The 23,265-nt window shown below is 38.8% G+C and overlaps 1 protein-coding gene across 9 annotated transcripts in view; it reads right to left on the bottom strand.

The window, feature by feature from the left end:
• The window catches only part of FHIT (fragile histidine triad diadenosine triphosphatase), a 1,524,027-nt gene that overhangs the window by 928,283 nt on the left and 572,479 nt on the right, over positions 1-23,265 (bottom strand). For 3 of the 9 annotated variants that reach the window (XR_009492299.1, XR_009492298.1, XM_024983060.2), the window contains exon 4: positions 2,637-2,736. The gene's annotated coding sequence lies outside the window, so the exon portion shown is untranslated. 9 annotated transcript variants of the gene reach the window in all.

The raw sequence follows: 23,265 nt of genomic DNA, 5'->3' as shown, positions 1-23,265 counted from the left end.
AATCACAAAGTGAAAATGTGATATTAAATCTATTTTGTCCATGTCCATCTGAAAGCATTCTGTAAACTGCCTTAGTTTAAAAATAATAATTCTCTAATACACAGTTAAGTCAGATGTCTAACCATCATCCTTTATCTTGGGCTGAAAAATAAATTTTACATCTATTTACAGTAAAATATAAGGTACTTCCAGACTCAATCCCTTTTAAGAGTTTTTCCTTCTATATATACTCAAAGATCTACAACAACCAGATTAATGAGCCAAAAAGTACATTTTAAAAGATTCTCTAAGAGGATCTTATAAAAAGTAGAATTTGATTATGTGTTAGGAGAGGAAATTTCTTTAACCTAGAGGGAGTCAGCAAATGTGAAATCACAAAAAATATTGAGATTTTTGAAAGGAAAAATAATCTGAGAATCATCTCACCAATGATCTGAGAAGGAGGAGGGGTGAAATTACTTAATTACTCAGAGTAATGAAAGCTAGAGGGTAAAGATGGGGGGAAAACACATAAGATAACTGTTTCACTCGCTTCACTTGGCCTTGATTTACATCAGAACACTTTCTGCCCTGTATTACTCCAAACAATTTACCAAAAGGGAAAATATTCTTTCTAAGTAACCCAAAGCACAAGTAGCAACAACTGCAATGTTATCATACAGAAATTATGATGCTCTAGCTTATGTTTTAAATAGCTCAGAATTGCACATGCTCACGAAGTGGTCCTGGGTACAGCAGGAGCTCTTCATTTTAATGCAACACTGATTTTCCCAGCAATTTTCCTTTGCCACCTCATATCTTTCTTTCATAACCCTACGTGGTCCTCCATAGAAATATCCCTTTAACCATGAACACTCAGGAAAACAAACCCCCCTATACCCGTGGAAAGGCATGTGAAAGAGTCCAGTATCTTTACTTTCTGCAGAACCAGGCAAAAAATATTTCTTTCAGGGTCACCATCCAATTGAGCGGAGTGTTTTAATATTGATACTCTGCAGCAGGTAATTTAATTCGTTTTTAGGAAGGATGAGAATTAAAAGCAACACAAAGAGTAACAATGAATCAGGGGTTAGAATTTTCTCCAAAGTTAAAAACTTTAAATATAGACTCCTTAAATTAGAAAGGGCCTCAACACTGAGGAAATCATTTTGCAGAGGGAAGTGAAAGAAACTGGAAGTGATCTGTCTACAGCCTCCTAGAAGGAATGATTCTCTCACCCCAGTCAAGGGTTCTTTCCATGACCATGCTTTTTCCTTTGCCCTTTCCTTCTGCTTCTTAATCTCTCTGACAAATGCTCAAAGCATCATTTAAATTAGTCCCCTATTCAAAATAACAAGGACTTGCCAAAGGAAGGCCAAGTTTGAGATACAGATTCCAATTAACTACCTCTGATTCCTAGATCACTCAAGTCTTCCAGAAATTGACTCCAGCAGCATGTGTTATTTATTTATACTCAACCCTTTTTCCATAAACAACTTGATATGTTTGCAGAAATATATAAAATGCAACCAGCTAAAAATGAATACAATGGGGAAATTATCACAAAGTGGGGGGAAAGAAAAGGATAAAGCTAGCCTGTTAAAAGCTAGGATCTCGTGGAAAGGACAAGTATTGATATTCCAAAAGAAATCTCCTGGAGAAAGTGTCTTACACCAAGAAAGTAACTTTTATAACTGGTGGCTTGTAGCAAATATCATAAGCAATGCAACAGCAGTGACATATCAGAGGGACTTCCCTGGCAGTCCAGTGGTTAGGACTCCAGCCTTTGAATGCACACGGGTGTGGGTTCAATCCCTAGTTGGGGAGCTAAGATCCTACATGCCTCATGGCCAAAAGACCAAAACATAAAACACAAGTAATATTGTAACAAATTCAATAAAGACAAAAAAATTAGTGACCCACTAGAAATAAGTTGTGGGTTGAAATGAAATGTTAATAAGAGTTTGTGAGTAGGGATGAGGCAGAGATTTGTCTTTTAATGTCTTAGTATGCAGGAGCCTGGTAGGCTGCCGTCTATGGGGTCGCACAGAGTCGGACACGACGGAAGCGACTTAGCAGCAGCAGCAGCATGCAGGTTTTGGGTTTCTGAAGTACATCATTCCTGAGCCTTGCAAGGTTAGAAAGAAAAAAAACTGAAATGAGAAGAAAGAGGAGAAAATTACAGAGTAGGGGGAGACAGAGGAAACAATGACAGGTTGATGTCAACCTAGGCATCATTTGTTCAAGAATCAAAAATAATTTATAGCATAATTGGAGGCTCAAATTCATACATCACCTGAATTCAGTTGCACTTTCGCTATGTTATAATGCAATATAGTGTAAATCAATTGTCTCAGAATTTAAAATTAGAGCCCAATTACCTGTGTAAGGGAATCATAAATCCAACTTGTATTTTTCTAACAGGGTTAACAACTCATGATGCCCGCTTAAAATCGAGAAAATCAATTTTCTGAGCTTAAGAGCAATTGTGTGTTGGTATTTTTTTCACCCTGGTCTACAGCCTCAGGTTGAAAGGCTGAGGGTAACGAATATAGTGATTGGGGGAGGGTAGGAGTCTCAAGTAAAGATAACACAGAGCATTGAATATGTTCAAAACACCAACCATATGCAGGAAAAACAGGAGCAGGGGCACTTACGTGTAACAGGCAGTCAGAACCTGGACACCTGCTATTCGGCGAAGGAGTAAAGGCAAAACACTCCTACTGTGTTTCCAGTTCAGCAAAAATTTCCCTAGGGCTAAAGAGGAAGATGAAATACTAAGTAAGGGCAGAGCTTGCACTCCTGCTAAGAGCATAACAGACCCAGGCCTGCCTGACTGAGGTCACACTTGCATGAAACCCAGAGAGTCCCCTCCCAGAGGGGTTTGCTGGCCTTCTCTTTTACTGAAAACATCTGAGGGAACACTGTGTGGAGAGCAGAGGGCAGTGGAATAAAGCTTCGGTGATGGAGGCAGAAGCATCAGTAGGAACAGCCTTCAAGGAGGATGGTTCAGCACCGTGGGTGCCTATTCATATATCCTCCGTGCCCACCCATGATATCACACATACATGTATCTACATTCTGACACCGAAATTCCATCTCCATGAAATTCTGCTTGAGAAACAATTGAACCAGGTTGCACACATATACATACAAGGTTCCTCATTGCAGTGTTGCTTCTAAGAAGTTGGAAGCAGACTAAAAATGCATCAAGGGGAATAATTTAAGTAAATTTAAGCAATTTAATGATGTACGTAAATTTAAGCATTTCACCCTACAGGGCAATACTATGCTGGAAATGCAGATGGTGATGTAACATTCTATGGACACGGCACACTGTAAGATAACATTACAAAAGAGTGGTACTAGATATATTGATTTTGAATGTTGTGTATGTGTGCACAAGTGAAACAGACAGTCTGAGAGAAAATACCTTCACATGTTAGTTAAGGTCATTACTGTGTGGTGGAATGCTAAATCATATTTATTTTTCAAAAAACTTCTCCTGTGGGGTTGGATTTTTGAGTTTTAATTTTACAAAAATGGTAGGTATTCCTTTAATAATCTGAAAAAAACGACTATAACAGTTTCTATTTTGGATTTTTTTTATTAATAAGGAGGACAAGAGGAAGAGTAGCAATATACAGAAAAGGCAAAAGCCCACATGGCCCATGAGGCTTTCCCTGAACAAAGCACTAGCACCATTCCCAAAAAAGATTTCTGTTTTTACACAAAATTCCACTGACTATGCATATTATTGAGGAGGGGAAACAAATGCACCAAAACAAATCATCTGTCTACCTTACCTTTGTATTCCATAGGTAAAAATACCCCAGTCTGTACTATGCTTCTGAGATAGCAAATGATGTCCCTCCAAGACCCAAAATACAGCTAGAAATCTCAGCAATTGTGCCTTTTACACCGGGCTTATTAGTGTCTCTGTTTTTACAAATGGACATGTAAATCTATTACTTCACAAAGCCAAAGTGCTCTTTTTAAAGCACAGAAAATAGCACAGTAACATACCAGTAGAACGCATGCTTCTCACTGAGTCATTTCTGTATTTTAGTTTCACCTGCTCTATGCCAGGGTAAGATATCTGCAAACTCATAGCAAAAGAATTATAAGGATCTTTGAGACCATCCAATGCAATGCTCTCATTTTTCACAAGAAAAAACTCAGAACAGTCACCAAGTGAGTCAGTCAGGACTAAAACTGAGGGTCGGCCTCACAGTCTCCTGTTTTATCACTTCATCTCCAATTCCAGTCAAAGGTACAACTGTGTTTCCCCTTTCTAGAGAATCTGAATATTTTTGTAGCTAATGTTGACATAAATCAGACTTTGTGAGATAAAGAAACAGAGAGAAAAGCAGCAAACCTAACATAATACACCAGCTAGCTTTTCCAGATATATCTGAGAGATAGTTTCAAAAATGGAAAACACTCCATACACTGCTTTATACAATCCACTCTTGATTCTGTGATAGAAAAAGGTGAAGAGTTCACATGGAAAAGCCATCTGGGTCATTTGGTGACATTTTTAAAAGGTTTACTTTCAGACATGCATGATTTAAAGTGTTTTTCCAAGCATATTCAGTATAAAACACCCGGAAAATACAACAAAACATTAATGAGTAGAGAAAGAAAATATATCACACTATTCTACCAACAAAAGACAACCACAGTTAAAATTTCAGCATAGTTCCTTCTTGTTTTTTTTTCCTTTTCAAATTGTTGATACCTTAATATATATGTCATTTCTAGATTTGCTTTTCACCTAAATTACATCTAAGCATTTAAATAGTTGAGTAACAGCTATTTGTAAACATCCTTTTAATGTATGGACTGTATTCCATGGTATAGATATGCCAAATTTTACATTTTTTTCTGTATGTTGCATCATTTAGAGTTTTGCTATTATACATAATGTTATAATGAGCATTTTGAAAAATAAACCTCCATCTTAACCTTTGATTGTTTTCTTAATTTTAATTCCTAAAGTGGGGAATCAGTAGGTTAAGTATTATAAACATTTTAAAGTACCTGAAAGTTGGTACCAAATTTTCTTGTTTGTACCAAAGGTATATAAAAGTATTCATCTTATTGTGCTTTCCCAATAATATCATATTTTAAAATCTTTGTTAATCTTACCCTATTTTAATTTGAATCTGTCATTGAACAGCATCATATATTTTTTACAAATTGTGTTTCTAATTTGGAACATCTACTCTTGAGGTCTTTGCCCATTTATCTACTGAGTAAGAAGGGAAACATTTTTATTGAAGATATCCGATTATGTTTTCTTTAGTAAATAAAATAAAATACAACTTTTAAGCAAGTTAATAGCCTTTCTGAATTCACTAAAGCCTAACAAAACAAAACGCCTTGTTATATCAGTTAAGAGACATAGAGAAAATAGCAGAACACTTTTTTTTCCCCCATAAGTATATGTTCTATGGGCTCCATTTAGTAAGTGATATGTTTATGCAACTTTGTGTGACTGCTGATCAAGCGTCAGATTAACAAACTGTTGAAAATAAAATGAAAAGCAGGAGGATGTGGCTTATGAAAAATCACTTTTTAATAAAAGAATGTGCTCTGGTTCACACTGGTGGACTAAGAAAATCCATTTTACCTCCTTTCTCACCCAAAGTTATTTCTAAATGATACGAAAGGAGCACAGAAGTGTTAACCCATAACCACAGAGAGAATGGGAAGAAGCCGTTAGAAGGTGAGTGATTTCAATAAAAGTCTGTTGACTTAGAAGCCACAGCAAAGGAAACCACGACTTAAAAGGGGGTTTCAGCAAAGGAGAGAGCATACCGCCTACCACTACCCCAGAAAACTCAATTCTCAGAAATAGTGAGTAAACCAGAGAGTGGAAAAGCTGAACAGAGGGTTACAAATTACAAGTCAGCATGCTACTGCTACTGCTAAGTCACTTCAGTCCTGCCCGACTCTGTGCGACCCCATAGATGGCAGCCCACCAGGCTCCCCTGTCCCTGTGATGCTCCAGGCAAGAACACTGGAGTGGGTTGCCATTTCCTTCTCCGATGCATGAAAGTGAAAAGTGAAAGTGAAGTCCTGTCCGACTCTTAGCGACCCCATGGCCTGCAGCCTACCAGGCTCCTCCGTCCATGGGATTTTCCAGGCAACAAGTCAGTATACATAACTTAGAATTCCCAGCCTCCTGGCTCTCTAGGTGGGTTAACCTAAAGCCACCACTAGGTTTAAGGCAGTAAACATTTGTCTGGGCAGAAGTTAGACCATTATCATGGGTGTTAAAACCTCACTCTGGCAAGTCAAGCTCCTCCCCACCCCATTCCCATGCACACACTCTAAACTTGGACCCTTTAAGCATGCCATTTACAAGACCCATCCACCTTCTGAGGGTTTGCAAACAGCCCTTATATTGCCTTATTCTTTTACATATAACTACAGATCACCAGAAATCTAACATGCCAAGAAAGGCCAACATAGAAAATAAAAGGAGAAAGCAAAATAGCGGAAAACACGACATCATGGAAATATGACAATTTAGGGAAAAAAGATAAAAACTTAAAAGAAAATCAGGGACTTGCCTGGTGGTCCAGTGGTTAAGAATCCAACTAGGATTCATACCCGGTCAGTGAACCAAGATACTATATGAGGTGGAGCAACTAAGCCCCAGTTCTACAGCTACTGAGACTGTGTGCTCCAGAGCTTATGTGCCAAAAACTAAAGTCCTTGCCAGCTGCAAGGAAAGATCCCACATGACACAAAGGAAAACCCACTGTGACAACTAAGCTCCAGCACAGCCTAAATAAATAAATATTTTTAAAAAATAATAAGTATTTTAAAATAAATATTTTTAAAATTAATGAAATCAGTTAATATATTTTTAAAAATAATAGAATAAATAAATAAAATCTTTTTAATATCCTCAAGAATCACTTGAGGAGATACGGTAACTGAAATAAAACCAAAGTTATGTTTAAAAGGAAAAATCAGATAAAAAGAAGGATCCCTCAGGAATTATGTTCTTGTGCTCAGTCGCTCAGTCATGTCCAACTCTTTGCTATCCTTTGGAATGTAGCCCACCAGGCTCTTCTATCCATGGGATTTTTCAGGCAAGAATATGGGAATAGGTCGCCATTTCCTCCTCCTGGGGATCTTTCCAACTCAGGGATCAAACCCCTGTCTCCTATGTCTCTTGCATTGCAGGCAGATTCTTTACCCGATGACCCATGATTACCTAAGCAAAAAATTCAATAGACAGCTTAACGACAAACTTAGAGAAATCTCCTAGAATATGTATTAAATGTACAATATGTGAGAAAAAAAATAAGATATATAGATGATTGATCCATGAGATCTAGGTGGGGACTAATGGAAGTTTCAGATGAGAAAAACAAAACTGCAGGGCAAGAAATTACAGAAAATTTCCCTGAGCTAACGGGAGGCATGCATCTTCAAAATACAGGAATCTAGTCAATGTCAAGGAGAATGAATTGTAAAGTGTTAGAAAACTGAGGTTAAAGAGAAATTCCTAATAGCCTCCTAAAAATACTCCCACTCCTCCCAGAAAAGGTAGCCTATAGAAAAGGAAGGATCAGAATAAGAGCAGAATCAACAGTAGTAGTGTTGGATGCTAACAGACAGTAGTGAAGAGCTAGAAAACAACCCAACTAAATGAGAGAAATGGAGATCTCATGAGAAAGAGGGAGAAACACAGAATAGAAAGTCCAAATATGGGTGGCTTCCCTGTTGGCGCTAGTGGTAAAGAAACCGCCTGTCAATGCAGGAGACATGCATTCAGTCCCTGGGTCAGGAAGATCTCCTGGAGAAGGAAATGGCAACCCACTCCAGTATTCTTCTCTGGAGAATTCCATGGACAGACAAGTCTGGCTACAGTCTATACTGCTGCATAGAGTCGGACACGACTGAAGTGACTTAGCACAGCACAAATTTTGGAAAACCTGAAGATATGAGAGAGGCATGCACTCAGGAAAGGCAAGAGGACATCAGAAATCCCAGGAATATCAAGCACATGTAAGCTTATAAGAAAGACTTAAAAGATATATTACACACACTAGAAGACGGCTTGATTTTGACAAAATGACAAAGAAAAAGAATCCATTTGAACCTGACTCAAGACACAGGCTCCTCTGTGTATCACAGCAGTTGTGACACTGAATCATAGAAACCACTTGAGTTGGTAGTAAATAATTTAGCCAAGTCCTAATGATGCAAATCCTTTTCATTACCTACAATTTTGGAAAAATCACAAAGAAAGACCACGCTGGTGACAAAGCAAAAGTAAATTAAATTTGATAATGCAAAAATAATGGTATAGTTGAATGAGAACTGAAAGTGAAAGAGGGAAAAGAATAGTGAAGAAAGGGGTATGAGCACTCATACCTCATCTATGGTGAGAAGGTAAGGATGCTGACTAGCTGACAGACCTTGTGTCAGTGTGACCTTGAAGTGTCAAGACCAAAGATATGGAAGCAGTCTGAGTGTGTGTCAACAGATGAATGGATAAAGAAGATGTGAGATACATGCACACACACAATGGGATACTGCTGCTGCTGCTGCTGAGTCGCTTCAGTCGAGTCCAACTCTGTGCGACCCCATAGACAGCAGCCCACCGGGCTCCCCCGTCCCTGGGATTCTCCAGGCAAGAACACTGGAGTGGGTTGCCATTTCCTCCTCCAATGCATGAAAGTGAAAAGTGAAGTCACTCGCCGACTCTTCGCCACCCCATGGACTGAAGCCTTCCAGACTCCTCCATCCACGGATTTTGCAGGCAAGAGTACTGGAGTGAGGTGCCATTGCCTTCTCCGCAATAGGATCCTACTCAGCCATAAAAAGAATGAAAGTTTTGCCTTTTACAACAACATGGAGGGACTCGAAGGGTATTGTGGTAAGTGCAACAAGTCAGACGGAGAAAGAGAAATACTGTATGATATCACTTACATGTGGAATACAAAAAATAAAACAAGCTAGTGAATATAACAAAAATGAGACAGATACAGAGAACAAACAGTGGTTACAGGAAATAAGAGGTACAAACTATTATGTATAAAATAAGCTATTAATACAAGGATATATTGTATAATAAGGCAATATATCCGACATTTTATAATAACCATAAGAGAAGGGGACTTCCCAAGTGGCTTAGTGGTAAAGAATCTGCCTGCCAACGCAGGAGACAGAGGAGATGCAGGTTCCATTCCTGGGTCAGTTAGATCTTCTAGAGTAGGAAATGCCCACCCACACCAGTATTCTTGCCTGGAAAATCCCATGGACAGAGGAGCCTGGCAGGCTGCAGTCCATGGGGTCGCGACGAGTCTGACACGACTGAGCACTCACACCCTCCTGCATAAACGGAGTATAAACTTTAAAAGTTGTGAATCACTATACTGCACACCTACAACACATAATATGGTATATCAACTATACTTCAATTTAAAAATACATAAAGTTTAAAAATTAGAAGTTTTTAAAAGTTGGAAGAGCAATGGAAGTTGCATATAATATCCTGTTATTAGTGGGAAAATGTGAAAAGGTGATAAATAAGATAAATTTTCTTTCTTAGAAGAAAATCAGTATATAGCATCTGAAATTGATAAAAGATTAATTAGAAATATGGAGATAAAACCAGGAATGGATTACAGAGGGTGCTCAGTGGTAAAGAATCTGCCTGTAATGCAGGAGACCCGGGTTTGATCCCTGAGTCAGGAAGATCCCTTGGAGAAGGGAATGGCTACCCACTCCGGTATTTTTGCCTGGAGAATCCCATGGACAGAGGATCCTGGTGGGTTAGAGCCCACAGGGTCGCAAAGAGTCAGACACGACTGAGGGACTATCACTTTCACTTCATTTAGGTAGGGCAATAAGAAGGGAAAGGGTAGCATTAGGAACTGTCCATTTTCATTATAAGTGTTTCTGAACTATTTGATTCGTAAACTATGCGCTGGTTGTTGCTTTCATAAAAGCAAAACAAAAAAGAAAGTCATAAAAGGAGCAAGTGCACTATGTCAAGCTCTTTTACTAAAAACAAAAATAAATAATTGAACCTGGATGAAATTGTTGCTTCTGAGTGTCTGGACAACTCTGGAGAAATAGTGAGTTTTGTATAACTGGATTTATTTACAACAAGAAGGGAGCAAAGGCAGTGCACAGAGATGAGACACAATGTTTTTTTCCAACAGAACAACTGAGCATTCGGACTTAATGACAGGATGACATTCTGAGGTTTGGAGGGTAAGCACATCCTCTTCATTATCAAATCAAAGATTTTCCAGTATCAAAAGGGACCCTTCTCTCCATACTGGATTGTCCCTATACACAACCCCTCTCCCCTCACCCTACAGGTCCCGTCACGAGCTTAAATAAAGATGAAAACTGAACAAAAAGTTTCCTAGTGCAATTGCATCTTCTCTAATTTTCTCAAGATTGCTGCCTCCTGGCTGTTTCATATAATATCCCCCAAATGTATACCAAGTACATATTTTAATACCTAGCTAGGTACATTTCCCAGAATGTATTTTTAAATAGGCTGGTTGTGGGAAGGCTGGCAAGATACTAGTGATTCGATGTTGGGGCTACCACGCCCATATGTCTTAAAGGCCTGGCATCCACATTATTCAGAAAAGCCTGGGTAACATTACTGCACCCTGTGTTCACAGAGTTGGTTGGTTCTGGGTTCAATTACAATCGCTAGCAGTTTAAATGATAGCTGCTGTGCTATAACCTAAAATAAATTGCTTTTCTCAAGAAGCCATGTAAGCCTTTGCACTGCAACTTAGCAGAGCTGCTGGTTTTATCTCATCTGAAATTCAAACAGTGTACAAAAGCTGGGCCTCTGAACTCCTGTTTTTACATTGAGTGGCATTCTTCTACATTCCAGGGTATTCTCTCCCAAACTTCTACCCTGGAGCTAGATTTATGGGAAAGCAATGTTTCATTTTTTAATGCAAAAAATCATCATTTCGGTTTTGTTTTTCTATTTAAATCTCACACTTTGCCTGGGTTCTTTTGAGAGAACTGTACTACTGGAGGCAAGATTTGTTCTTCTCATTTTGATGGCTGGAAAGCTTATCTGCCACTATGGGCAAAGACAAGTGTGGGGACATCAGCACGCAAATGAATGCAGGTAACTCTGTGTGCATGCTGCTGCTGCTAAGTCGCTTCAGTCGTGTCCAACTCTGTGCGACCCCATAGACGGCAGCCCACCAGGCTCCTCCATCCGTGGGATTTTCCAGGCAAGAGCACTGGAGTGGGGTGCCATCGCCTTCTCCAGCATGCATGCTAAGTCACCTCAAGTCATGTCTGACTCTTTGAGATGCTATGGACTGTAGCCCTCCAGGCTCCTCTATCCATGGGAATTCTCCAGGCAAGAATACTGGAGTGTGTTGCCATGCCCTCCCCCAGGGGATCTCCCCGACCCAGGGATCAAACCCATATCTCTTATGTCTCCTGTATTGGCAGGTGGATTCTTTACCACTAGCACCATCTGGGAAGCCCAGGCACTCTGTACAAATATATCCCCTTTCCTTCTCTTCATGGGAAAAGGAAACAGTCAGTGTTCAGAACCTGAAGTAGAAATTCTGCCTTTTCCCACCCTCACTTACCCGTGAGTTTTGCCCAAAAGTCCATGGACTCAAGCTCACCAATATTCCCCTGAGCACATTCAGACCAGTGCCGCTGAAGGGATACACAGCTGCCTCAGCATTCCTCTGACAGAGATGACTTCTGGTGCCTCAGACGCCTTTCCACAAAGGCAATTAGAAAAGTTCCCAGCGTTCACCACATTCTTCAGATTTAACAAGGCAACATAATTAACGCTGCTGTTTTTCTGCCAGTCAACAAGAGAAAGTTGCCCTTCCAAGAGATGTTTTTCATGTTTACAAAAATAATCCATTAATATGTTTCCCTTTCAGATGTTTTCCTTCTACTGAGACTGAAAGAGCTTGGTTTGGGGTGTGCTATATGGTGTGTGCTCAGCAGCTTTTCTCTGAAAGGGGAAACTTCTTCATGTCCATCAAAAAGAACAAGCAGGACAAAAGGCAAAAGAGCAAGATGAACACTTTAGACCAGATTGAAACAGAACCACTGTGAAGGCAGGGAAGATCGATTTCTATCACATGCGTGGAGCCATGCCAAGGGGGAAAATGGAATGCCCCTCATGTGAATCCCCCCGCAGTTCTGTGGTATGAATTCTTTGAACTTTGATAATCAGAGATTTAAGTATATTGGTTCTCCACCACGATCCTTATGGGGGAACTAGGAAATGGTGTGTGTGGTGGGCGACAGTGGTAGGGGGGTGATGTTCCAATGTCCCTGTAATTGAGGGCAATACTGATATCTGGAGGACATTCTAAATGTTGCTAAAAGTTCTGCAGTGTGTTATCTCCACACAGCATAGAACAGAACTGCCTAGAATGCCAATAGATCCCCTTTGGAAACACTGACCGCAGTCGAGAAGGCAAGATGAGCTGACTGCCTGGGTCCTGTGTTTTCTCATTTTGCAAACCCTGGGCTCCTGGCAGATAATCACTAACTGATAGAATCAACTAGCGGTTTAAAGAAGGCAAGTCACTTATTAAGTCAACAAATACGTATTAAATTCCTGCTGCTTACAGCACAATTTATACAATACATAGACCATAATTGGCCCTCTAACGAAGCCCGAAGTGTCATTTTCTCCATAACGGCCTTCCTCATGACCTCAACTAAAACTAATCTCTCGGTAAAGAGAGAAAATAACTTATTAGGGTTGTAGATGCTGGAACCAAAAATTCTTGGGTTCTAATCCAGATTCTGCCACTGACTAGGCTTGTGACTTTGGACTAGTTGCTTAATCTGTGTCTTGGTTTCCTGGAAAGTGGGAATAACATTGCTGCTTGGGGACAAAATGGAATTAATAATGATATAAAGTCATGAGAACAGTACCTGACACATAGTAAGTGCTCAAAATTATATGTATTCTTACATATAATTTTTTAAAAGAGTTTTATAGACATAATTTTAATGGAAAAATGATTGAGCTAATTACAGATTCATATGCAATTGTAAAAAATAAATCATATCCTGTGTATATTTTATCCAGTTTCCTCCAGTGGTAATACTCTTCAAAACCATAGTATAATAGCACTACCAGGATACTGACATTAATACAATATACCAATCTTATTTAGAATTCTCCAAATCCCAGTTTTACTTGTACTCATTTCATTGTGTGTGTCTGTATATGTATCAAGTTCAAAACAATTTTATAACCTGTGAATCCACCACAGTCAAGATACTGAGCAGATCTAACACCACACAAAGATCCTTCATCTTGAGCTTTTATGACCTCACCCACCTTTCACTTCCCCTCCCTCAGCTCCATCCCTAAACCCTGGCAATCCCTAGCCTGTCCTCCATTTCTAAAACTTTGTAATTTAAATATATCACTTAAATGGAATCATAAGGTATATAATTTCATCACTTGTATGTGGAATCTAAAATATGATTCAAATGGACTTATTTAGAAAACAGAAACAGACTCACAACATAGAAAACAATCTTACGGTTACTAAAGGGGAAAGCAGGGAGGGACAAATTAGGAATTTGGAACTAGCAGATACAAAGTACTATATATAAAAACAGATAAACAAAAAGGCCCTACTGTGTGGAACAGGAAACTATATTCAATATCTTGTAATAACCTATAAATGAAAAAGAATGTATATATGTATATGTATATACATGTATATACATATGTAGGAATGTATATACATGTATATATATATATACATGTATATATATATATGTATACGCATACATATATATATATATATCTGAAACACCTTGTTATCTATCAGAAACACAAAAACTGTAAATCAACTATACTTCAATCTTTAAAAATCGAAAAACAGAAACCCTAAACGTAAAATACGTAATTTACTGAGAATGGCTTTTTTCACTCAACACAGCTCTCTGAAGAATCACCCAAGTTGTTGACTGTACCGGTAGTTCATTCATTTTGACTGCTGAGTAGAATTCCATGGGTACCACAGTTTATTTAACCACTCATCTGTTAGAAACATCTGGGTTACTTCCAGATTTTGGCTATTATGAATGAAGCTGTTATGAACAATTATGTAACAAGTTTTTATGTGAACATGAATTTTCATTTCTCTGAAATCAGTGCTCGAGAGTGCAATTGCTGGGTCATATGGTAGCTGTATGTTTAGTTTTGTGAGAAACTGCCAGATTGTTTCCCAGAGCGGCTGTGTCATTTTACATCCCTGCTAACAACATATGAGTGAATAGTTTCTCTGCATCCTCACCAATATTTGGTGTTGTCATTATTTTTTATTTTAGCTATTCTGACAGATGTGAAGCCATAGCTCATTATAGTTTTAATTTGTATTTCTCTGATGGCTGCTGCTGGTGCTAAGTCGCTTCAGTCGTGTCCGACTCTGTGCAACCCCGTAGACGGCCTCCTACCAGGCTCCTCTGTCCCTGAGATGGCTAGTGATGTGGAATATCTTGTAGTGGGCTTATTTTCCATCTGTACATCTTCCTCAGTGAAATGACTATTCATATCTTGTGCCTATTTTCTAATTAATTGCTTGCTTTTTATTTTTGAGTTTTAGGAGTTCTTTACATATTCTAGATACTAGTCCTTTATGGAATATGTGGTTTGCAAATATTTCTTCCAGCTTAGAGACTGTCTTTCTATTCTCTTCACATGGCTTTCACAGAGAAAAGTTTTCATTTTTTTGAAGTCCAATCTATCTATTGTTCCTTTTATAGATTTATGTTTTTGGTGTGAAGTCTATGAATTCTATGCCTAGAATGAGATCCCAAGACCTAGACTCACATCTCTTATGCATATATGTCTAATATTTTTTGTAATTTTACCCTGTACATTTAAGTCTGTAACCCATCTGAGTTAGTTTCTGTATAAGGTATACATTTAGATCAATGTTTTTATTTGTTTTTTGCCAATGGATGTCTAATTGTCCAACATCATTTCTTTTTTAAAAGCCTGGGTTTCCTCCATTGAGTTGCCTTTGCACCTTTGCAAAAAATCATTCGAGCACGTGTGACGATCTATTTCTGGATCCTCCATTGTGTTCCATTCTGTCCTCTGCCAATATCTTATTGGCTTCATTACTATGGCTATATAGGTAGCTTTAATATTGGATAGAGTGATTCCTCCTACTTTATCATTCTATGCCATGATATAGCCCAGTTGGTAAAGAATCTGCCTGCAATGCAGGAGACCCTCATTGGATTCCTGGGTTGGGAAGATCCCCTGGGGAAGGCACAGGCTACCCACTCCAGTATTCTTGGGCTTCTCTTAAGGTTCAGTTGGTAAAGAATCTGCCTGCAGTGCGGGAGACCTGGGTTTGATCCCTGGGTTGGGAAGATCCCATAGAAAAGGAAAAGGCTACCCACTCCAGTATTCTGGCCTGGAAAATTCCATGGACTGTATAGTCTATGGGGTCACAAAGAGTCAGACACAACTAGACGACTTTCACTTTCACATGATTGCTTTAGCTATTATAGGGCCTGTATCTTCACATATAAATTTTAGAATAAGCTGGTAGGAATTTTTTTAGGAATTGCATTAAACCTTGGATTAATTTGGGGAGAACTTATATCTGTACTATGTTGAGACTTCCAACATGTATTGGAAGTTCTTGGATTTCTTTTACCAGCATTTTGCAATTTTCAGCAAGAACAAATCCTGAGTGAATTTTGATAAGTGTGTATATAATATTTCATTTTCTTTGTAACTACTGTAAATTGTATTGTGTTTAAATTTTTGGTTTCTGCATGTTTACTGTTAGCATATGGACATACAATTAATTTGTGGATTAACTGCTGAACCCACTTATTAGTTCTGGGAGTTTTTGTTTTTGTTGCAGATTCCTAGAGATTTTCTAGGTAGGAAATTCTGTCATGTGAAAATAGAGCTAGTTTTATGCATTCCTTTCCAATCTGAATGCTTCCTCCTTTCTATGACTACAGTGGCCAGAACTTCCAGTACCATATAAAACAGAAGTAATGAGAGTGAACATCCTTGCTGTGTTCCCAGTCTTGGATTCTCTTTATCAAGTTGAGGTAATTCACCTCTATTCCTAAATTGCCAACAATTGTTATTATAAGTGATTGTTGGATTTTGTCAAATGCTTGTTCTGAGTTAATAGATATGATCATATCATTTTTTTTCTTCAGCTTATCGATATGGTAGATTACCGTGATTCATTTTCAAGTGCTCAACCATCCTTGAATACCAGTGTTAAATCCCACTTGGTCATGGTACATAATTCTTTTTACACATTGTTGGATTTCATTTGCTAATATTTTCTTGAGTATTTCTGTGTTAAAGTTCACAACAGATATTGGACTGGAATATCTTTATGTGGTCTTTTAGGAAGTGTTCCTACCTTTTCTATTTTCCTAGATTATGTAAAATTGATATTAATTCTTCTCAAAACATTTGGTGGACTTCTCCAGTGAAACAATGTGTTCCTAGAGAATTCTTTGTGGGGAGAATTTTAAATGTTATCTCAATTTTTTAAATGGTTACTCAGGATGTCCATTTCATCCTGGCTAAATTTAGCTGGTTCATAGTTTATGAAAAATTGATCCTTTTCTTCTAAGTAGTTGACTATATGAAAATGAAGTATCTTGAACATAGTGGGTTTGCCCTATGGATGAATAAATGAATGAATGAATACTTACGTGTATTTTCTTTGGGTCTGTACAATGGAGCAGACCTACCAGTTAAGCGCACACCCCTGCAAATGAACACAGGAGAAACAGGTAAAATCTCGCTTAATGTGATTTACCAAAACGTGGCTCAGAACATAGGCTCACCTGGTCGTCGGCTCACTCAGGTCATCACACTAATTTTTCTGCTTCCTGCAGATTAGAAAATGAGGTAATGCTGGGGCAGACCTCCTCACTATTACTTCCTTTATTACTCCCTTCAAGCCTGTACCCTGAACACACATACGCACACACTTCAAGCATCCAATTTTTCAGAGAAGGTAGGAAGTCAGAAAGGGAAATATGTCACATTTTCTTTCTAGAAATGAAACTACCACATCTCCAATAAAAAATGAGTAGGAAACACAGATACCTAATAACAAATACCACAGAACAATATTGCTGGGAAACCCCAATTTTTAGAGCTCATAGAAACATCACTAAGGAGTGCATGTAAGAGACAGAGGGCCCCAGGCAGGCCATGCAGTGGAATGTAAGGCCAGGTCCCACTGAGGCTCAGAAGTAGGAGTGATGAAATAGCAAGCAAGAAGAGACCTTAGGCAATTGAGTTCTTCCACTGAGCAGGAAAGGTTTAAAAACAAAGGCTTTAGGAAGGAAAAGGCTAGATGCTGGACTTCCCATTTAACTACTGGAATCATGCATTGTCACCAAGCAGTATGATCTCTTGGCCTTTTAAGATCTTTAGGCACTCATATCTCATATTTACTGCACATGTGTATCTCTGTTTCGGTTTTGATTTTTTGAGAAACAGAAGTTTACTTTTAATGGAGTCAAATCCACGATGCTTTTCTTTTGTGATCTTTTCTTTTTGCCTCTCTCACTGTCATTGGGATAAACATTCATTTCCTTTCTAGCTTTCTAATGATTAATTTTATACATGTATTGCCTTAATCCAGCTGGAATTAATTTCAGGCTATAGTGCATGGGAGACTATAGTTCTTCCAAATTGACTGCATTCTTTTTTTTTAACTGATTGATAAGTAAAAAATAAAACTTAGTTTCTGGTGCAGTGAATGGGCCCTCAGGTAGAAAACCAAGGCCTACTTCAAGACTTAACTTCTTTCAAAGTCCTGCGTTGTCTGATAGTCAACTCCTAGAAATAGTTGCCTCATATATTTAATCTAATTTTATAGCTCTTCATGACAGATGGTCAAGACTGGCACCAGACACTTCATTGCAGCTATGCAGAAATCCTTAATTCTCTAAAACGGCACCCCACTCCAGTACTTTTGCCTGGAGAATCCCATGGATGGAGGAGCCTGGTAGGCTATAGTCCATGGGGTGGCTAAGAGTCAGACACGACTGAGCGACTTCACTTTCACTTTTCACTTTCATGCATTGGAGAAGGAAATGGCAACCCACTCCAGTGTTCTTGCCTGGAGAGTCCCAGGGACAGAGGAGCTAGTGGGCTGCCGTCTATGGGGTCGCACAGAGTCGGACACGACTGAGGTGACTTAGCAGCAGCAGCAACTGACTTTGAAAACTAAAATGCATTACTATCTTTCCTCACTACCATCTCCGTCACCTGAATATTACAAATGATCCTCTTTCCCTGACCACCCACTGCTATACAGTGCACATGAATGATGGATAATACTTCTCAGGTGAATTACCCAGGCTTCCTTTTCTCACTCCTTTCCCCATATTCTTGAATATCTGATTGACAGTCAATGTCTCTGCCTCAGGAACGGAGGAAGCCCAATAAAGGGAGAAGGGAAGCTCAAATTACTCCATAATTTTTCTTTTCAAAAACTCTGAACATCAACTGGGTATGGTAAGTTTGACAATGAGATATGGATATTACATAAAAATTTCAGTTTCTCTAACTCACCAGCTTCCAGCAGCATCACCATAGTTAGCCCTTTCCCAAAGGTAGTAATAATTATGTATTTATGTATTGGTTGTACCTCTATGCAATAAACCCTCTATACCTTCATATGAGGATTCAACCAAACACAGATTGAAAATATTTTTCAAAAATTCCAGAAACTCCAAAGAGCAAAATATGAATTTGCCGCACATCCACAACTATTTACATAGCATTTACATTGTACTTACAACAGTTTACATAGCATTTACATTGTATTAGGGATTATATCTAGTGCGTGCCTGCTCAGTGACTCAGTTGTGTCAGACTCTTTCGGACCCCAGGGACTGTAGCCCACCAGGCTCCTCTGTCCATGGGATTCTTCAGGCAAAAATATTGGAGTGGGTTGTCATTTCCTCCTCCAGGGGATCTTCCCAACTCAGGGAATTAATTCATGTCTCCTGCCTTGGCAGGCAGATTCTTACACCACTGAGCCACCTGGGAAGCCTGTAAGTAATCTAGAGACGATTTAATGTCTAAGAGAGGCTTGTGGAGGTTGTATGCAAATACTGTCCCGTTTTTCATAGGGGACTTGAACACTCATGGATTTTGGTATCTGAGTGGGGTGTCCTGGAACAGATCTCCCACTGATACCAAGGGAGTATAGGCAGCAGGTTACACTCTTTACCAATGAGCTGCATCTATCTCTGTGATAAAATCTGATCTCAGCTTATCAAAGAGCTTATCAAGACCAACAGCATTTAGTAATGACACTGCCTTCCAAACGTGTCTGTTTTAGAATAAACTTTCTTTGTACCATTTTTAGCTTCTACGTGTTTGAATAAAGGTAAGCTCACAGCTAAATGAACCCTGAGAAAGCAGTTTCAAATAAGTAAGATTAAGCAGTGTTCTTTATTAGAAGTAAAGGAAGACAATTGTTTAGGAATGTTCAAGGATTACTCTGCTTCTTTTCAACTCTTTATTGATTTTATCTTAAAGGTAAAACATAGTACCTGGCTTGGGCTTTAAATACAGATAAACAATCTAAATAGGCTGCAGTTAAGCACGTCATTCTTCAAAGATCACCTCAGAAAAGAGAAAGTGGCTCCCAACTTGTCACAAATCAAATACATTTAAGAAAAGCAAATGTGAATAGCAGGTAAGGATGGGGGTCAGGGAGAAGTAGATTAGGCACTTCAGATGGGCCCTTTCAGAAAGTTTTGCTGAGATATTTTGAAATGGCTCATATATCTACCTGGCCAAAGTGGTATCATTTCTTAAGTGTATCAATGACTGTGCATTAGTAAATTATAGCTTCACCTCAAGTTCACTTTTACAAGGTGTATTGACCATGTTTATTTTTACTATGTATATTTGACAATCCCTCAGTTGTGGAGAATGTAAATGGAAACAAAGGGTGAGATTTTGTGTCAGCAAAAACCTAGACAAAACAGCAATTTTGAGAGATGGATGGGAGGATAGATGGATGGATGGATGGATAGATAGACAGATAGATGAATGGATAGCTAAGACAACCACTAGGTACATTTTTTGTTACTTATTTGCTCTACATTTTTGGGGGAGTGCTACCAGGCTAGGGTACAGAGGAGAACCAGTTAGAAATAGTTTCATTATGGAGCTTACAGTCTACCATAATAGACAGGGTGGAGGACTCAAGACAGGCAGAAACATCTAATATGTCACCAAATTCTTTGCTTAAAGAATGTAATCAAAATGAGTTACCCAACAACTTACAGTGGCCGCTATCTGCCATTACATACATGCCAGACAAGAGAATAAAAGATCTACAACCTCTCTTTGACATGCTTTGGAGACATGGATCATGACTATTCCCTGTAAATTCCTACCTAAACCCTTCAAACACAGGAAATTACTAAAAGATGTCAATGTCACTATCACAAGTCTCTCAAGAACCCATTAATACCATCTGAACAATAAAACTGACTAAGGCTTGCTTTTGCCTTTTCTGCTGTTGTCAAGCTGTTTAAAGAAGATCTAAATCAGATGCAAATTCATCATATTTCCCTTCAAGGACACTTATCATAAAATCTGCTAATGTATATTTTTTGGCAAATAAAATCATATTTGCTTATGTCTGATTCTCATTGTTGTATGGCAGGAACCAACACAATATTCTAAAGCAATTTTCCTTCAATTAAAAAATAAATTAAAAAATCATATTTGCCAAATCATTTATACGTTTTGCAACACAATCCTATTTTCATCTAGCAACTGAATGAAGCCAATCTATCTAGCAGGAAAGTAAAAGAAATCTTTATTGCCAAATCACAAGATGAATTACATATAGTCATTTGGTGGAAGGCAAAATTAGAAAGTATCAGTCTTGCAATTTGATTGGCCATGTAACTGACAGATTTCCCTGAAAGAAGGTCTCCAAAACACCATCTAATCTAGAGTTGAACAGTTTCCAGGCCCTTATCCTGCCCTCCTGTTTCAAGTTGCACACATGGAATCAGTTATCCACAGAAAGCCCAGGACTGGGGTTATGGGGTAAACAGATTACGATCCTAACTTGCAAAAGATTTACAGTTTTCAAATGACCCTAATTCTGCCAAAAGAATTTCTCCAGCCTGTGCATGATGGCTGTCCATAATGGAGGTAGATTCAGTTCAGTTCAGTCACTCAGTAGTGTCTAACTCTTTGCGAAACCATGGACTTCAGCATGCCAGGCTTCCCTGTCCATCACCAACTCCTGGAGCTAATCAAACTCATGTCCATTGAGTCGGTGATGCCATCCAACCATCTCATCCTCTGTCACCACTTCACCTCTCGCCTTCAATCTTTCCCAGCATAAGGGTCTTTTCAAATGAGTCAGTTCCTCACATCAGGTGGCCAAAGTATTGGAGTTTCCGCTTCAACATCAGTCCTTCAATGAACACTCAGGACTGATCTCCTTTAGGATAGACTGGTTGGATCTCCTTGTAGTCCAAGGGACTCTCAAGAGTCTTCTCCAACACCACAGTTCAAAAGCATCAGTTCTTCAGCATTCAGCTTTCTTTATAGTCCAACTCTCACATCCATACATGAATGTTGGGAAAACCATAGCTTTGACAAGATGGACCTTTGTTGGCAAAGTAATGTCTCTGCTTTTTAATATGCCATCTAGGTTGGTCATAACTTTTCTTCCAAGGAGCAAGTGTCTTCTAATTTCATGGCTGCAGTCATAATCTGCAGTGATTTTGGAGTACAAAAAAATAAAGTTTCTCACTGTTTCCATTGTTTCCCCATCTATTTGCCATGAAGTGATGAGACTGGATGCCATGATTTTAGTTTTCTGAATGTTTAGTTTTAAGCCAACTTTTTCACTCTCCTCTTTCACTTTCATCAAGAGGTTCTTCAGTTCTTCTTCGCTTTCTGCCATAAGGGTGGTATCATCTGCATATCTGAGGATATTGATATTTCTCCTGGCAATCTTGATTCCAGCTTGTGCTTCATCTAGCACAGCATTTCTCATGGTTTACTCTGCATATAAGTTAAATAACGACAACATACAGCCTTGATATATACTCCTTTCCTGACTTGGAACCAGTCTGCTGTTCCATGTCCAGCTCTAACTATTCCTTCTTGACCTGTATACAGATTTCTCAAGAGGCAGTGATCTGGTATTCCCATCTCTTGAAGAATTTTCCACAGTTTGTTGTGACCCACACAGTCAAAGGCTTTGGAAGTGTCAATAAAGCCAAAGTAGATGCTTTTCTGGAACTCTCTTGCTTTTTTGATGATCCAACAGATGTTGGCAATTTGATTTCTGGTTCCTCTGCCTTTCTAAATCCAGTTGAACATCTGGAAGTTCATGGTTCATGTATCGTTGAAGCCTGGCTTGGAGAATTTTGAGCATTACTTTGCTAGTGTGTGAGATGAGTGCAATTGTACGGTAGTTTGAACATTCTTTGGGATTGGAATGAAAACTGACCTTTTCCAGTCCTGGGGCCACTGTTGAGTTTTCCAAATTTGCTTACATATTGAGTGCAACACTTTCACAGCATCATCTTTTAGGATTCTAGATAGCTCAACTGGAATTTCATCACCTCTACTAGCTTTGTTCATAATGATGCTTCCTAAGGCCCACTTGACTTCACATTCCAGGATGTCTGGCTCTAGGTGAGTGATCACACCATTGTGGTTATCTGGGTCATGAAGATCTTTTTGGTATAGTTCTTCTGTGTATTCTCGCCACCTCTTCTTAATACCTTCTGCTTCTGTTAGGTCCATACCATTTCTGTCCTTTATTGAGCTCATCTTTGCATGATATGTTTCCTTGGTATCTCTAATTTTCTTGAAGAGATCTCTAGTCTTTCCCATTCTATTGTTTTCCTTTATTTCTTTGCATTGCTTGCTGAGGAAGGCTATCTTATTTCTCCTTGTTATTCTTTGGAACTCTGTATTCAAATGGGTATATCTTTCCTTTTCTCCTTTGCCGTTAGCTTGTCTTCTTCTCTCAGCTATTTGTAAGGCCCCCTCAGAGAACCACTTTGCCTTTTGCATTTCTTTTTCTAGGGGATGGTCTTGATCACTGCCTCATGTACAATGTCATGAACCTCCATCCATAGTTCTTCAGGCACTCTATCAGATCTAATCCCTTGTATCAGAACAAGATTTACTATTTGTTTTTTCTGCTCTTTCCTCAGACTCTTCTAGTTGCAGACATATTAGTGACA

Source organism: Bos taurus, chromosome 22 (genome assembly GCF_002263795.3).
Source record: "Bos taurus isolate L1 Dominette 01449 registration number 42190680 breed Hereford chromosome 22, ARS-UCD2.0, whole genome shotgun sequence".
In the NCBI taxonomy this organism is placed as follows: Eukaryota; Metazoa; Chordata; class Mammalia; order Artiodactyla; family Bovidae; genus Bos; species Bos taurus.
The sequence above is the reverse complement of the archived record's forward strand: the minus strand, read 5'-3'. Positions and strand labels throughout refer to the sequence as shown.